General features: G+C 31.1%; 1 long non-coding RNA gene and 1 pseudogene across 1 annotated transcript; both read right to left on the reverse strand.

Moving 5' to 3' along the window:
• Positions 1–2,727: 2,727 nt before the first annotated feature.
• Positions 2,728–5,789, reverse strand: LOC107888627 (probable leucine-rich repeat receptor-like protein kinase At1g35710; annotated as a pseudogene).
• Positions 5,790–14,965: 9,176 nt separating this feature from the next.
• Positions 14,966–15,941, reverse strand: LOC121206502 (uncharacterized). The gene is made up of 2 exons (XR_005901541.1): positions 15,511–15,941; positions 14,966–15,221 (listed from the first exon to the last, which is right to left on the reverse strand). It is a non-coding gene; the product is annotated as an uncharacterized lncRNA (long non-coding RNA).
• Positions 15,942–17,650: the final 1,709 nt, after the last annotated feature.

The raw sequence follows: 17,650 nt of genomic DNA on the forward strand, positions 1-17,650 counted from the left end.
ATGAATCACAAAAACATATAATTATTTTGATATTTTAAATAAACTAATCTACGCAAAAGAGGTCACTTTGGTGACATTTTGTTTCAACTAATCTATTTAAAATATTAGACATCCTTAATCAAATCCTAAAGCCAAAATCTGAATTTATTTGTTTCAAAATATTTTAAATTTAAACTAAAGTAATTTGAATAAAGGTAAATCTCATCTCAAGATATCAGACACCATTATTATTTCATCTTTGGACAAAAATATTAACTTGTAAGTAATATCTTATTTTAGTAATCAAAGATAGACAATAAAAACATGTCGAACAATCAATCTTTCTTTGAGTCGATTAATTGCTCACATGTAAAACCGAATAATCGTCACATATTTATTACTAAAGTTGCACATGTAATTTTGTTAAATATTAACCCTCCTTTGGGTTGGTCAATATTAACGTAGCTTAAATTACAAGCACACAACCTTTTATATTATGCGATTGCAATTAAAACATTCTAATCAAGAAAATCCTAAAAAATCAAATCTATAATTAATCAAAACTGAAAATTTCAATATTAATCTATAACCGAAACACTAGAATAAAAAAAATTGAATTCATAAAATCTTAATAATTCGACATGATGAGATCCGGATGCCACTTGTTAGAATCATAAAATAATATCTGATATAAAACTTAACAAATCATAAACCAGGATTTGTCATGTCAAATCATCAAGAATAAATATAAATGTAGAAGCGTACCTAAATCTATGAGTTTCTTGAAATCATCTGATCTTATGATTTTGATCTTTTAAATTATCACACAAGTAATTTTGAGAAGATGAAAAGATGAGATATTAGAAAAGTTACCTATGTGTAATTTGGAGACCATAACCTTAATATATAAATTTTGTACAGTAACCCTAATTTCTAATCAACCCATCATTAATTAGAAAATAGTTACTAGAGTGCCTAAACATATAATTACTCTTATTGTAATGTAATCTCCATATTTTACAACATCTAAGTCCAGTTGAATATTCAAAATATTAAAATTATAAAAATACAAAAAATTATAAAATATAGAAAATTTATAAAGAATCATAAAATTATTAGACATATAAAAATTAAAATTTAATCAGACCCGTAATTATTCCCTGAAAACGAACATTTTCTAAGTCGTTATTCAATTGCGAAGTTACATGACACTTAAATTGAAGCCTATCAAGACTTTGGCATAGAATAACGACTTAAAATTAAATGGTTGCGGTGGAAAACATTCTACCTTTGATGTAACTGGAAAGTTCAAAGTCTTTGGTAGTCTTTATCTAACATTTGCCTGCATGTTTATATAAATGGGTCCACAAAAAACAATGCTATAAAAAGTGGCCCTAATTCTACTTCACAAAACTTCTTCCTCGCTCTCTCGTTTTTTAAAAAGAAAAGGGTGAAATCACTTAATTATTTCCGTTTTATTTTGATTATTTAATTATTAATAATTTTTTGTTTTAGTCTTTTAATTTTTCAAAATTAAATATTTGAGTTACGTTTATATTGGTTATCTAATAGAAGTTTAACGCGAGCATTATTTTATTGACTCAATAAAAAAATTCAACCTCTAATATTCAATTTAATCCTAAATCTAAAAAAATTAATAAACTTAAACGCTGAATATTTACAAAATTTACTATTATAGTCCTAGTTATAAAAATATAAAAAATAATTTTATTTAAAATCATAGCAGAACACGGGCAACGCTATGTGATACACTGAATATCATCTAATATATGTCACGGTACTGACACTCATTCCCAATCATTAGTCTTTAATTAACGGTTTAGGTAACCAATTTTTTTTTTGTCATTAAAGTTAGTGCTCAAATTGATAATGTTAATAGTGAAATAACCGAGTTCAAATCTCTTAAATGGTCTAATCTTTATCAATGTAATTTATTAATGACATTTGATAAATTTTATAACTAAGAATAATTATAAAAAAAAAGTTTTATATGATAAATAACATAATAATAAATGATTTATAAGTAGTTGTAATATTAATAGTAGCTAAACAAATATAAAAAATATGCAATAATAATACATGAGGAATAAATTATCAATAATGTACCATAATTTTCATAATATCTAAGTGGAATTATACTTTAAATCTTTCTAATATAATATTTACGAGGTTAATTCATTAGTTTACATGTTTTAAATTAAAAAAAAATTATGAATTATGTTAAGTTATACTTAATTTTGGGCAAAGTGCAAAAATAATCACTAAATTATTGACTTGGTTCAATTTTGGTCACTCAACTATTAACTTTCCGATTTAATCACTAAACTTTTCAAAATCAAATATTATACTCACTCTCCTATTAGTTGCCTTTAGATGAGTGACAGAAAGCTGTTGTGAGCTTTTTTTTATTGGTCTAATAATAAATTTAACCATTTAATGTCTATACATTCTATCTAATTGATTCTAAATATGAAAAATTCAACAAATTTAGCCTTCAATGTGTATCAAATTTGTCATTTTAGTTAAATTCTAAAAAAAATTTAATAAATTTAACCCTCAACGTTTACAAAATGATAAATTTTGATTTTAAAACTTTTCATAAAATTTTAAAAATAGTTTTGTTAATCTGGATTAATTATTCATAAAACTAAAGTGAATTTAAATAATAGATAACCGAATTTTAGAGTGGATTTGGATAATGGAGATTTGATGGCTAATATCTGCAAAACCAAACACAAAATCACAATGATAGAATTGACAAGCATCTGATATTGAATGCAAAGACAGGGAGTGAAGAGATCAAATAACACAAAGATGCCTTGCATTGTTCAAATAATGCTACACCTGAAAATCAACTTGAAGAACTAGCATGGAGTTCAACAATATCCCCTGACATCTGAGATTGAATTTTGGCTTCATCATCCATATACAGACCATGCTCCTTGAGTTGCAGCAGAGAGATAGCTTGGAGACGATCTGCTACTGGTCTTTTCCGGGAAAGAAACACTTGAGACACACACTTCATTGCTGGTCGGAAGTTTGGGTTCGACCTTAAGCAAGCAAAGGCCATTGTTGTAGCGAAAACAATATCCTTTGCGACTCTTCGATCGCTTGGAAGCGGTAAGCGTGGATCTAAAATATCACTTAACATTATATTATTGGAAGATGATGCGGATAATGATACCAAGAGTTCACCAGGATGCTTTCCCATGAGTGTTTCAAGTGCCAATACTCCAAAACATTAGACATCACATTTTTCAGTTACAACCATAGTATAAGCAAGTTCTGCATTTAACAACAAAAGAAACCCAATTAAAATATAATCGTTAAAATAATTTAAAAGATCGAAAATCGAGAGTCTTTATAACAAAAGAACTCCAGCACTTGATAATTCATGGCACTATATGCATAAACTGTTGCTAATCTTTAACCACAAGCAATTTAAAAATAGCTAATATGCCACTTTTCATTATGGTTTAAGAATTGGGGTCAAGTTTTCAATACCTCAAAGGCATACTTACAACCCAAAGTCGAATAACAAAACAAAAGCAGACTCAAAGCTTAGAAACTTGACCTGGTGCAATATAACCGTAGGTGCCAACAAGCATTGTTTGAATAGACGAATCAGGATCAATGAGTCTAGCTGTGCCAAAATCCGAGACACAAGCCTCAAGATTGGAGTTCAATAAAATGTTATTGCTTGATATGTCTCGGTGAACTATTGGTGGGTGGCAATCATGATGCAGATAAGATAAAGCACATGCTGTATCTTTGATTATCTTCACTCTTTTGGTCCAATCCAGCTCCATTGCTTCATTATCATAGGCGAGAACACAAAATAAGCTCCCTCGAGCCATGTATTCGTAAATCAAAAACATGCAACGATTATGGAGACAAAATCCATGAAGCTTCACTATGTTCTTGTGTCGTATTTCTGATAATATTTTTGCCTCATTCTTGAAACTCTTGTCAAAAGCTAGGACCTCTGCTTCTCTACGATGAAGTTTCTTCAAGGCAACAATCTTTCCACTTGGTAACTGCGCTCTATAAACACTACCATAACCACCAGTCCCAATACAGTATCGGATGTCAAAGTCGTTGGTCGCCTCAATGATATCTTCAAATGCAATTCTTCCGTCAAAGTTCAAGATTGAGAATAAATCTCCATTTTTTGTGACATTTGGTTCAGGAATGTTATCTTTTGCTCTGGATCTAAGGAAGAGTAAGACTCCTAAAGCCAAGAAGGCCAAAAAACAGAGAACGGGAAGAATGATTTCAACAATTTTTAACTTGTTGCTTGATGTAGAAGGGCAAGGAGAGAAACCTCGTATGTTTCCACATAAATACTTGTTTCCCCAAAATGAATCAGATGAAAATTCACTCAAATGCCCTGGTATAGGACCGTCTAGAGAATTATAGGACAGATTGAGCACATACGACACCCACAAATATGCAGGAATCATGCCTGTTAGATTGTTGTGGCTAAGATCCAAAACCTGAAAGTAAAGATCGTTATCAAATTGATGCGGTATTTCTCCCTCGATGAAGTTATGACTGAGATCAAGAGTATAATGAGGGCAACTGAAGACTTCAAAGGGAATGCTTCCAGTTATATGATTGTTACTCAAAGACAATTCTTGTAAGTTTGAGCAATTTCCAATTTGAGATGGAATAGGAACAATCAAATTGTTACTGGAGAGGTCAAGGAAATTAAAGCTTTCAAATTCTTCATTTCTTGTGGTAAGGGACCTTCTAAAAGATTGGAATCAAGATAGAGAATGCTCAATCTGGATAAATTAAATATTGACAAAGGGATCGAACCATTGAGCTTGTTTTTACTTAGATTCAATTCACACAAATCCTTTAGGTTTCCAATTTCACGAGGAATTACCCCAGTGATTTGATTAAAGGATAAGTCCAACTGTTTTAAATTGGTTAATTTGCCTAAGGTAGAAGGGAAAGGACCACTAATTTGGTTTTTGGATAGGTTCAACATTTTTAAAGTGGTTAAGTTGCCCAAGGTAGAAGGGATAGGGCCAGTAATTCTATTATGCGATAGGTCCAACAGCTTCAAACTTTCCAAGTTTCCACAGCCTGAAGGGATAGAACCTTCAACAAAGTTTCTGGAAAGATTGAGCCCTTTTAAACGTGTAAGTTTTCCAAGGGATTGAGGTAACTCACCTATTATATTATTGTAAGAAAGATCAAGGTGCTCGAGAGAAGATAAAGCACATATTTGAGGCGAGATGCTTCCACTAACCGCAAACCGTGAACAATCAATGCTGGTGATGCTCCCAGCTTCATTGCATGATATACCTACCCAGCTGCAACGTTTGTGAGTGTCATTGCTGTGCCAACTCCACCAACCTAAATGAAGGATAGCTTTTGCTTCCATTTCTAGCTCGGATGTTGTGACTAATCTGGTAGAACCAGTACCCAAAGTTGGAAAAATGGTGACCACGAGTGCAATCGAAACATAAGAAAGAACACGGGTAGTGCAACAAAAAGGTGAGGCCATCTTTAAGCTTAATTTTTTTTATAGGCTGTGATAATAATAATGGTTAGTGATTTCCCGGCTAATCAATTAACCCAATATGGATCAAATTTATTGCTTTCGAAGTCAAGATCTTCCTCTATCTTTTGGTTTGGGCTCAGTGTTACGGTTCGCCATAAGAAGCCTATGACCCACGCGGAAGCCACTACTGTCCTCAAGCAGAATTTCTCCATTCCTAGAGACACCCCCAAAAGATGGTGGGCCAAAGTGAAGTCAAAACTGCTCCGCTGATTATAGACTTTTATAGTCATTACTTCTTAAATTTTAGTTGAAGGTTCAAAATTTTGAATTATTAATTAATGAAAATTTTGATTTGTATTTTTTTATTGAAAATTTTTCTATTGAAAAAATATATAAAAATAAAGTGAAATTATAATTTTATACAATTATTTCTTTTTTATTAGTCACTGACCGCTGAAATCAAGGATTACTGTAAAAAAAAATTTTCAAACTAAACCCGAGTAGATTGTGTACCTCTTACAGAGATAACCCATCCATCTGCTGGGTCATTGCAATATGTAACCAAAATTATGAGTCTCTGGATGAACATAACTAGTATTCATTTTATTTTTCTGCTCTTTCAAAATGATAACTTATTAGAATAAAAAGAGTCCAAAGATACTGAATTTAGTCAGTTACAACAGATAACAGAAGCTAAATCTAAAAAAATTAACAAATTTAATCTTTAATATTTATAAAATTTGTCATTTTAATCTTAATTATAAAAATTATTTTTTATATATTGAAAGAATTGATAACACTATATATCATCTAATATATATTATGTATGGTACTAACTAAATGTGTCTATGAGTCGGCCTAGATTGGCCCGAAAAATTATCTTAAAATTTTGACTAAACTCAACTCGTATTAATTTTTTATATAATTTTAAAAATATATATATAATACACCATAAATACTAAAAACATTAAAATAAATGTTTCACAACAAATTAAAAATAAATATATATATACTTAAACAACACTAAAATAAATACAATTTAACAAGCAAATGTGAAAAATAACAACAAAATTAACAATAAAACAAGATTATACAATATTCAAATAATAACAACAAAATAGTAGTAACATAATTGTGAAATTGTAGCAAAATAGTGAAAAAAACAACAAGAAAATAGCAAGAAAAAAAATAGCAAATAACAGTAAAAAAAATTGATTTTTTTTGTATTCATACCCGGACTAGGCAAAAAAACTTACCTAAGGCTCGGCCCGTTTAGAAAACGGGCTTTATTCTTTGCCCAAATTCATTTTTCAAGCCTATATTTTTACCCAAACCCTTCTACTTTTCGGACAAGTCTTCAACCCGGCCCATGGGCAGGTCTAGTACTAACATTAATTCACAATCTTTAGTCTCTAATAATTAGGTGACCTAAATTTTTTATATTATTAATATTAGTGCTCAAATTGATAATTTTAATAGTGGAATGGTCTAATCATTATCATTGTAATTTATCAATAACATTTGATAAACTTTATAATTAAAAAAATAATTATAAAATAGTATTATATGATAAATAACATGATTTATAATAAGGGATAAATCTCAAAGCTATACATGGATTATGGTTTAATATGCAATTGTATATATTAACTTTGATTTGTGTAATTTTATAATGAAATTTTGATTTGATCCAATTCTTATAAATTATTAACACAATTATTAATATAACATCATTTTATGTTTATATATTGCATACATAAATAATTATATTTATTCAATACAAAAATAAATTGATGTATTTATTTCTTTAAATGTACATGAAAATTAAAATTTCAAGTATATATTTGAACCATAATTAGAGTTTCACGTGTATAATTATATCAAATTAAAATTCATATATACAATTACATATTAGATCAAAATTCATATATAATTTTAATATTTATCTCTATTTATATTAATAGTACCCAAGCAAATTATGGAAAACTAGTTTTGAGCCCTGCTTTCGCTGGGTTTCTAATTTTCTTTATAAAATTTAAGTTAATTAAGGTAAAAATTAATTTACAATTAAATCTTATTAATTATAAAAAATAAATTTATGATAATTTTCAAAATCAGGTATGAATATAAGTTAATGTGTGAGTTGGTTTGTGGATCAATAACTTTAAATAAATTGTTTAAATATTAAAATTTTCTTAACATGTTGAATAAATTACTTTTTAAATTTTTCTTCTTGTGATTGGTGCATGACTAATTAATAAGATTGTGGTTCTCGACATCAATACCAAATTGTGTCTTTTTAAGAGTTCAAGGATTTATTCAAAAAAAAAATCAATTGATTCTAGGAGTCGGCTACTTAAAATAAAAAAATTTTCATTTAAGTCTTTTAAAATTTTTGAAATTTTAAATTAATAAAATTAAAAGTACACTTTAACCCTCTAAAAATAATAAAATTTTGATTTAATCATTTAAAGATTATATTTTTATTATCGTAAAAATTACAATTTAATTTCGACTTCTAATTTGCGCCCCTAATTAATTCAATGGAATGGTTTGGTATGAAAGGGTGTGGTTATGATTGGAGTAATGGGTTGTTGTTTTTCATTTTTCCCTTTGGAATGCTTTTGCTGCAATGATTTATGTTTGTAAGAGCTTATGGTTGAGTTCTATTTTTCAGCTTTGGGAGGTGGTGAATACATTGATCAGCTACTTAGTGAAATTACGATGATTAAGCTGGTGGCATGAAGGAATGACTTCATTGATGAGCTTGCTAAAACTGGACCTGACTGCTTTTCTTTTTTCCGAACTTGTTTCTTTGTTTTTTCTTATTTTAAGTTTTCCATGCTCATTTTGGGATCTTTTTATAAGGCAATGTTCTTTTTATATTGATATTAATAATATTAATATCTTGCTGAGCAAAAAAAAAAAAATCTAAGTTACAGGTTTAAGTTCAGAATATAATTGGATAATCTGAGCAAGAGAGTATCTGTTCAGCTCTTTGGTAGGCTTTCAATCAATATGATAATGCCCCCGATGTCGATGTGGTGTATGATAATTGTAAGAGGCTTCATAGATATTGCACTTTTGCTTTCGTTAGGTTCCAAATTTGAATCTAAACTTAGGAGGGTGATAACAGAGGGTAATGGTAGGAAGATTGATAGTTTTGTTGTTCAAGTTTCCATGTCAAGAAAATTGAGCCTGAAATGAGTTATGTTGTGAGAGATGATTGAAAGTCTGTTCATGTGGATGTTGGTAAGGAGACGAGGTCATATAAGGATATTCTCAATAGATTTGCTATGAAAAAACAGGAGCCGATTGTTTGACTGTCTAAAGACTCTTGAAAGGATTTTGGTGTTATCAATTTGGAGATTCAAGAGAGTTACTGTTGGAATTTCAATACTAAGAAAGAAAGAATTGTAGAGAAGAAAAGATAAATTTTGCAACAAAATTGTCTACTCAAGTTTTTTCACTCATCTATTTAGAACAATGTGATAAGAGTATTTATAATTAAAAAAACTCCTAAATATGGAAAGAAATAACAAAGTTTTTTATACTAATAAATGCTAAATATATCATCTTAATAAATACTAAATCTTCTAGAAAGAAAATATATTTTGTTTGACTTGACTTGTAAGTAATCTTTTTAAATCCTGTTCATATTTTTTAGTCCACCAAAGTTGAAGTGTTCTCCAACTTTGCATTAACGGTCATCTTGCAACACTCCTCCTTGGCCTTCATGCTGCGAACACCAATTTTATCCCTTAACTCTTCAAACCTCGACTTTCCAAGTGGTTTGGTCAGGATGTCTACAAGTTGATCATCAATACTGCAATGGACCAGAGTCACTTCTTACTCTGTTCGACTTCTCTCACAAAGTAATACTTGATTTTAAAATGCTTTGTCTTTCCATGAAAGACTAGGTTCTTCGCAGTTGCCATGGCAGACTGGTTGTCACAAAAAATTTGAGTGGCTTCTACTTGCACATGATTTAAATCAAGCAAAATTTTTCTCAACCAAATTGTTTGATTAACCGTTGTTGCTGCAACTACATACTCAACTTCTCTTATGGATTGAACAACTGTTGATTGCTTCTTTGAACTCCAAGAGACTTCTCTGGATCTTAGTGAGAAGAAATATCTGGAGGTACTTCGCAGATCATCTACTGATCCAGACTAATCATGTTAATGTACCCAATAAGTTTTAAGGATTTCGCCATTGCGAACCAAACACCAAAGTCAACTATTCCTTTGACATATATCAGCACCCTCTTCACCTCTTTGAAACGAGAAGTATCATAACAATGAATAAATCTTGACAACAAGCCAACTGCAAACATAATATCTATTTGTGTTATTGTTAAGTACAACAAACAACCCACAAGGCTTCAATAGTAATTCTTATCAACTTTCTGAAAGTTTTTACTACTGCAGAGTTTTTTTAAGTGCAATAGGTGTTCTGATTGGTTTACACTTCGCCATGCAGAACCTTTTCAAAATCTTCAATGCGAAGCTCTGTTGGTTGATGAAATTTACATTCTAAAGTTGTCGCACTTCCATCCCAAGGAAATATCTTATTTCCCTAAGATCTAACATTTCAAATATGTTCTCCATTTATTGTTTAAACTCTTTTACCAAGACTTGGCTGCTTCCGATCACAAGTAGATCATCTACATATAAAGAAACAATTAGTAAAGTGAGTTCACCAGTTTTCTTCACATATAGGGTAGGCTCGCTAAGACTCTTCTCAAATCTTAAGCTCACGAAGTGCTCATTTATCCTCTCGTACCGAGCTCGCGGAGCTTGTTTCAAATTGTATAAGGCATTCTTAAGCTTATATACCTTTTCCTCTTTTCCTTTAACTGCGAACCCAAAAGGGTGCTCCACATAGATTTCTTCCTACAAATAACCATTCAGAAAGGCTGAGTTAACATCCAACTGATGAATTTTCCAACCCATCTATTCTGCTAAGGCTAATAATAATCTGATCATGTCCAACCTTACTATAGGTCTAAAAGTATCCCAGTAATCAATGCCATACTATTGATCAAAACTTTTCACAACCAACCTCGCCTTTAGCTTGTTGAGCGAACCATTAGCATTTAATTTGGTTTTAAACACCCACTTGACGCCAATAACCTTTTTGTGTGATGGTTTGTCAACGAGTTTCCAAGTTTTGTTCTTATGGATCATGCTTATCTCCTCTCGTATGGCTTCTTTCTAGCCTTCTATAGTTTCAGCCTCTTCAAAGCTTGCAAGTTCAAGTAGTGCTACGTCAGCTCTCTGATAGATCTCATCAATAGATCGCGTGCCCCTTATTGGAGTGTCGTCGAGGTCTGCTTCAAATAGCTCATCACCAGATTGTGACCCCAGCTCATCATCATCATAATGGTTTTGTGAACCCAGTTTGCCCAACCTTTACTCAGCCTCAATGACATCCCAATTCCATGTTTTACTTTCATCGAATACAACATCCCTACTCGCCAAAATTTTTTTAGAGGAAGGATCATAAATTCTATTAACCCTTTCTATTATTGTTGTATCCAAGGAAGATACCTCACTGCGACCTCTTTTCTAACTTGCTCATTTTTCACCTGTGGAACATGAACAAAATAGGCGTATCCAAAACCTTTAAAGTGAAAAACAGAAGGTTTGTTTCCAAACCAAGCTTCGAATGAAGTCTTTCCTTCTACAGCCTTGGTTGGTAATCTATTAAAAAAATGATGCGTTCACTACTTCAACCCAAAATTCTTTTTGTAGCTTGCTTTCAAATAATAGACACCTCGCCATGTCCATTATTGTCCTGTTCTTTCTCTCGCACACTCCATTCTGCTGCGGAGTGTAGATGTTGTGAGCTGGTGATGGATTCTTACTTCTTCACAGTAGCTTTGGAATTTATTTGAAGTGTACTCAGTTCCATTGTCAGACCTGATCTTTTTAAGCTTCCTATTAGTCTGGTTTTCAACCTGTACTTTAAATTTCCAAAAAGCTTTGGTTATATCAGAGTTCTTATTCAAAAAATATACCCAGCAATACCTCGTATAGTCGTCAATAAACAAGATAAAATATTACACCAATTTAATGAGTGTGTTTTCATGAGTCCGCACATGTCAGAGTGCACCAACTGCAACTTTTCTTGAGCTTACCAAGCTTTGGTCGCTGGGAATGGTAACCTTTCTTGCTTTTCAAGTTGGCAAACTTCACAGATACCACTTTGTTTCTCTACACTTATTGTTTCTTTAACTAAACCTACTTCGCACATTCGACTAATAGACTCATGGTCCGCATGTCCTAGTCTTTTGTGCCAAAGGTTTGTATCATCAACTGTACTGGTATAAGCCCTTAAGTTTGCCAAATTCCAGGCTAACATAAAACTTCTATTTTTCATTGAAACTGTTACAACTTCATATCCCAATGAATCAAATATTATGCAACCATAATTCTTAAAAACTACATTATATTTTTTCTTAAGCAGTTGACCAATGCTAAGAAGATTTTGATCTATCGTAGGTACAAAGAGAATGTAAAAAATTACTTTAGTACCTGATGATGAATTAATCACAACTTTGCCCTTACCCTTAGCTTCTAAGAGTTCGCCTTTACCAATCATCACTTTAAGATCACAACTTTGGTCAATCTTCTTGAAGATACATTTATCTAAGGTCATATGGTTGGTGCATCCACTATCGATCAACCAACTTCTCACGACTTTGTTCTTTGATGTAGAACTTGTTGTTGTGAACACTTACTTCTCTTGAATGTGATCTTCCTCAGCTGCTTGAGCCTGCACATTCTGTTGAGGGGTTTGCCCTTTGTTCTTGCATACCTTTTCCATGTTGCCTAACTACTTGCATGATCTACACTTAATATCTGGTCTATACCAACAATATTTCTTAGGGTGAGTGTTTTTCTTACAATGTGAGCATGGTGAATATTTATTCTTTCACCATGTTGTATCGACTTTTCCTTCCTCTCTGACCAACCTATTTTCCCTTATGTTTCTAGGGGTTCGCACCTTCAATACTTAGGGCTCACAAAGATTCTTCTTCTGCGTGCTCCTTATGTCTTGATGTTTTTCTTTGTTCTTAGGCGTATAGGGCATTTATCAATTATGAAAGAGAAATCACCGAGAGATCCCTTGAGTCTTTGAGTGAGGAAATATTTGATTCATACCTCTTAAGAAGTGTTTTTATGAATGACCCTGTTATCTGTGAACTCTTCCCCAAGTAACCTGATGTTATTCACAATCGCCATAATCCTGTTTGCATACTGCTTCACTGGTTCAGCCTCTTTCATCTTCAAATTCTCAAAATCTCTTCTGAGATTAATCAGTTGTTGTTTTCTGGTCTTTTCAGAACCTTGAAACTCCTCCTTTAGCTTATCCCAAGCCTCTTTTAGAGTCTCACAAGCCATAATATGTGTGAATACGATATCCGAGATGCCATTCTGTATACAGGACATTGCCTTGTATATTTTATATTGCTCATCACTATAATGCTTGATTTGGGCGACTGTAACGTTGTCCCACAATGGTGTAAGCTCGACATCAGTATTCACAACCTCCTATATGCCATAAGCTTGCAAGTAGGTTTTCATTTTGACAACTCATATATTATGATTTTCACCATTGAAAAGAAACGGTGAAAGTGGTGAAAAACTCGCGGAAGCTATTGTAACTCAGAAAAAGCAATTACGGCCCTTAAAAAGATAGCTCTGATACAAATTGTTAGAATTTCAATACTAAGAAAGAAAGAACTGCAGAGAAAAAAAGAGAAATTTTGTAACAAATTTGTCTATTCAAGTTTTTATTATTTTTCACTCATCTATTTAGAACAATGTAACAAGGGTATTTATAAAAAACTCCTAAATATGGAAAGAAATAAGAAATATTTTAATACTAATAAATGCTAAATATATCATTCTAAAAAATAATAAATCTTCTAGAAAGAAAATATATTTTGTTTGACTTGACTTGCAAGTAATCTCTTTAAATCCTATTCATTTTTTTAGTCCAAAAAAATTGAAGTGTTCACCAACTTTGCATGAACGATCATCTCGCAACATTAACACGGAATGGATTTAAAGGTGTTGTGTTGGTCAATTAAAGATTATGAAATAGGGTCAACATATTATTGGCAATTAAGATGAGGTGATTAATGAATTAGTGCAAATTAAAGAGAGAAAACTTAATTTGGGTTCTTAAGGTCATTCATTTCTTTTTGTTCAATCTTTGAAGGTGGTTTGAGTGTTTATTTTGTGGTTGTGTTGGAGTTGTGTTAACGTGAATGTGTGCTTATTGTGGTTTTGAGGCTTTCTCATTGGGGTTTAATTTATAGGCTTTTGTGGAGCCTCTTAGGATTGTTTTGATTTGGGAAGGCAGACTCTTTGACTACTGCGAGATGTTTGAGTTGTCCATTTTTTTCTTTCATTTGGAGCATTTTGGTGTGTTGATTAGGCTCAACTCTTTACCGTTTACGGTATTTTTATCCTGTAGTCAGTGTTATTGGGATGAGCTTCTTGTTGAGTATTATGTGTTAAGGCACCTTTGTAGTAATTGTTGTTCAGCTATTGCTTATAGGGATGAACAAAATTTGATTCGACTGAAAAAAATAAAAAAAAAAGGTTCAAATTTCGAATTATTTGAATAGAATCAATTAAGCTAATCGAATCAACTTGAATTTCTTTTGAATTTCGAGTACGAATTGAGTTGAATTTTTGAATCCAAATAATTCGAATAATTCGAATAAACTAAATATTAAACCCTTTTATTTTCCTTCCCCTTAAACCCCCTCTCAAAAGTCAAACCTTTTTACTTTCCCCCAACAAAATTACTTCCCCAAACCCCAGCAACTTTTTTCCTCTTACTTTACCTAAAAACTTTTACTTATCCTTCAAAAAATTTACTTCCCCAAAATCCTTAAAAAAATTTCCCTTTTACTTTTTCCCCCAAAACTTTTTTTTTTTGCTTTCTCCCAAAACTTTTACTTCCTCCTAAACCCGAATTTTTTTAATTTATCTCTACTATTTATATTATTGAATTGTTTAATCATGTTAAATCTTTATCAATTTTTATCAGTATTGAATTATTGATAATGACATAAAATATTCGATTAAAATTTTTTGGTATCAGTTTCACATTTTATCTTTAAAACAACTTTTATTAAAAAATCATATTTTTTTTATATTTAATATATTTTTTAATTTCAAAATATATTTTGACAAGAATCAAAAGATAATTAAAGCAACTAAGCAAGCAACCCATATATAAAAGATTAATAAATAAATTATGAGGGGATGAAAATTAATAATAAATTTAATTACGGTGAGCAAATTTAATTACGATGGGTGGTAGGAACTACAATGACCCAAAGTTATTTTTTTAATTTAATTTGAACAAATATATTCTGTAATAGCCAATTTGGACCCATGTCTATAAAATAAAATAAACCAAAAATAAGTGAAAATCCAAATGTTTATTAACAGTCCCTTTATACATTAAAATGGCCCAAATCAAACAATAGCCCAAAACCCAAATCTATCCTACCCAATTTACAAGGCCCAAACTAAACCCTAGCCCACTAGCTATCAACATTTTCAGAAAACACAAAAAAACCCTAGCCACCAAGCCTTCAGCCGCCACATGCCACCACTGTCTGCTGCCTCCACGCGCGCTGCACTCCTCGTCACATGCGTCTGACCGCTCACGTCACCTGCAAAACAAAACCAACAAGCAAGCAAAAGAAAGCAACGAACAAGAAGACAAAAACAATAGCAAACAACAAACAAAAAACAATAAAAAACAGACAAGAAATAGAAACAAAACGAGCGTGTATTTGGCTATAAAGGCCATGTTCGATCACTTTGTATTTTTTTTGACACGCACATTTAAGAAATCAAAGAGCAAAAACAAGAAAAAGGTGGATCTTTTTACTTTCAAATTTTCGTTTTATTTTATTTTATTTTTGCTTTTGAACAAAAAATGGAAAGGAAGAACCTTACTGGAGAACCCACGGTTACGTCGTCGAAGGACTCTTCTCCTTCGTCTAGATCAGATCTAAAAGTGAGGGGGAGAGGCCTTTTCTTTCGTTTTTCTTCGGATTTGGAGAGCCTCGCTTTGGATCCGTTTGAAGCAGGTTAAAAGCCCCTTTTTACGCATCACCGGCCACCGGATACGGTGGTGGTACGGTGGTGCGGCGAAGAAACCCGATTGTTGGCCATGGGGAAGAGGGGGGAGAGATTAAAGGTTCCTTTAGTTTTTTTTTAATAAAAAGAGGGCAGAAATGAGGATTTTTAAAAAAAAGAGGGTTTAAATACAATGTCAAAACGACGTAGTTTCAGACTCCCCCCATACGCTCCAAACGGCGTCGTTTTGGGGGAGAAACCCGTTCAACCAAACCCATACCCAGGGGGATCCACGTGTTTCCAAATCTTGGGCTCCATTTTTGCAGCACATATCGATTCGGTCCTGTGCCCATTTTCTTTTATTTTAATTTGCCCTGCACTTTGGTTTTTGATGCATTTTGGTCCTCTGACCAGTTTCGAAGTAGGAGTACGTGAAACGACGCAGTTTGAGATTTGGGATTATTTTCCATTTGGCCCTCGTGATTTTGCGCAAGTTTCATTTAGGCCCTGATCTTCTTTTTTAAATTTGTACCTCTAATTCTTTCTTGATTTCGATTCAATCCTTGATCCTTATACTTTAAATTGTTTTATTTTTGCTTATTTCAAGTTTATTTTTTTTTCTTTTTCTTCGCACATATTAATTATTTTAAATATATATATATTAATCTATTTTAGTTTCTCTTTTTATAAACTATTTGTATTTTTAAATTTCTTTTTCTTGCATATTTATTTTAAGCTTTTCACGTGATATTTTAAATTGTTTTTTAAGTTATTTATTTTAAATGCTTTATATATTATTTTATTTTATGATAAAAATATTATATGTTAATTATTATAAAACGTCTTATATTCTCTACTTTAAATTACCTTTTTTATTTTAAAATCGTTTTATGTATTATTTATTTAAGACTGTTTTATTGTTTTAAATTATTTTATATACCTTTTTAAACTCAATTTATTTATTTTAAAATATTCTATTTATTATTCATTATGAGATTTTTTTTTCATATTACCTATTTTATACTTTTATATATATATGTACATTATTTGTTCTAAAATTTATATATATATATATCATCTTTTCTTATATTTTTTTGTATTTTTAAGACTTTTGCAATTAGGTCCAATCATCTAATTCATTAGTTTTTGATTTGGTGGGTGAAATTGGAAGTTACCCTGGCTGAGTAACGGTAGTATATGATGAATTATTATGAAATTGAAGTTCTAATTTCATATTAAGGTTGTTTTATTAAGTCATTTTGATAGAAAATGGTATTTAGGACCTAATTGTGAAAAAATTATGAATTAGATGTCGGTGTTAAAATTCAGAATATCAAAGGTTGTGAAATAGTTTATAATGATAAAATAAAAGTGTTAATTGAGAAAAGAATTAGTTCAACTGATGGGTGAATTGAGTAGGGACTAAATTGTAAAAACTATAAATTTTGGGGTAAAAGTACAATTTCAAAATTTGAACAGCATAAATTGTGAAGTGAAATAGAAATCAAATAAATGCTAATGAGTAGAAATATTTTATATTATAGATCAAGAATCCAAAGAAGAACGAGGAAAAGAAAAAGTTGCGGAATAGTCCCTAAATTTCAATATCTTCTACAAATCAGCCAAGTAAGTTCATATGTAAATGTTGGTAATATAGTTATTATTTTAAATATTTTTATGTTATTTAAATGATATGATAATTATTATGAAATACTATACTCGTGATAATTGTTTGATAATATGTCAAATTATGTGATATACTTGGAAAATGTGAAATACTACCGAGTATTAGTATTGGCATTCCGTAGAAGATGGTTGAGACACATGATTGGGAAAAAGGTCCCGTTGAACCTTAGGAATGGATTAGGATACAAGTGACATGTCACTAGGATATTTGGGCATCTGAACTCGTTGAGTTATATATATATGTATATATATTTATATATATCATCTTTTCTTAAATTGTTTTATATATTATTGATTTTAAAAATTCATTTTTTACATTATTTATTTTAAA

The sequence above is a fragment of the Gossypium hirsutum genome, chromosome A09 (genome assembly GCF_007990345.1).
Source record: "Gossypium hirsutum isolate 1008001.06 chromosome A09, Gossypium_hirsutum_v2.1, whole genome shotgun sequence".
In the NCBI taxonomy this organism is placed as follows: Eukaryota; Viridiplantae; Streptophyta; class Magnoliopsida; order Malvales; family Malvaceae; genus Gossypium; species Gossypium hirsutum.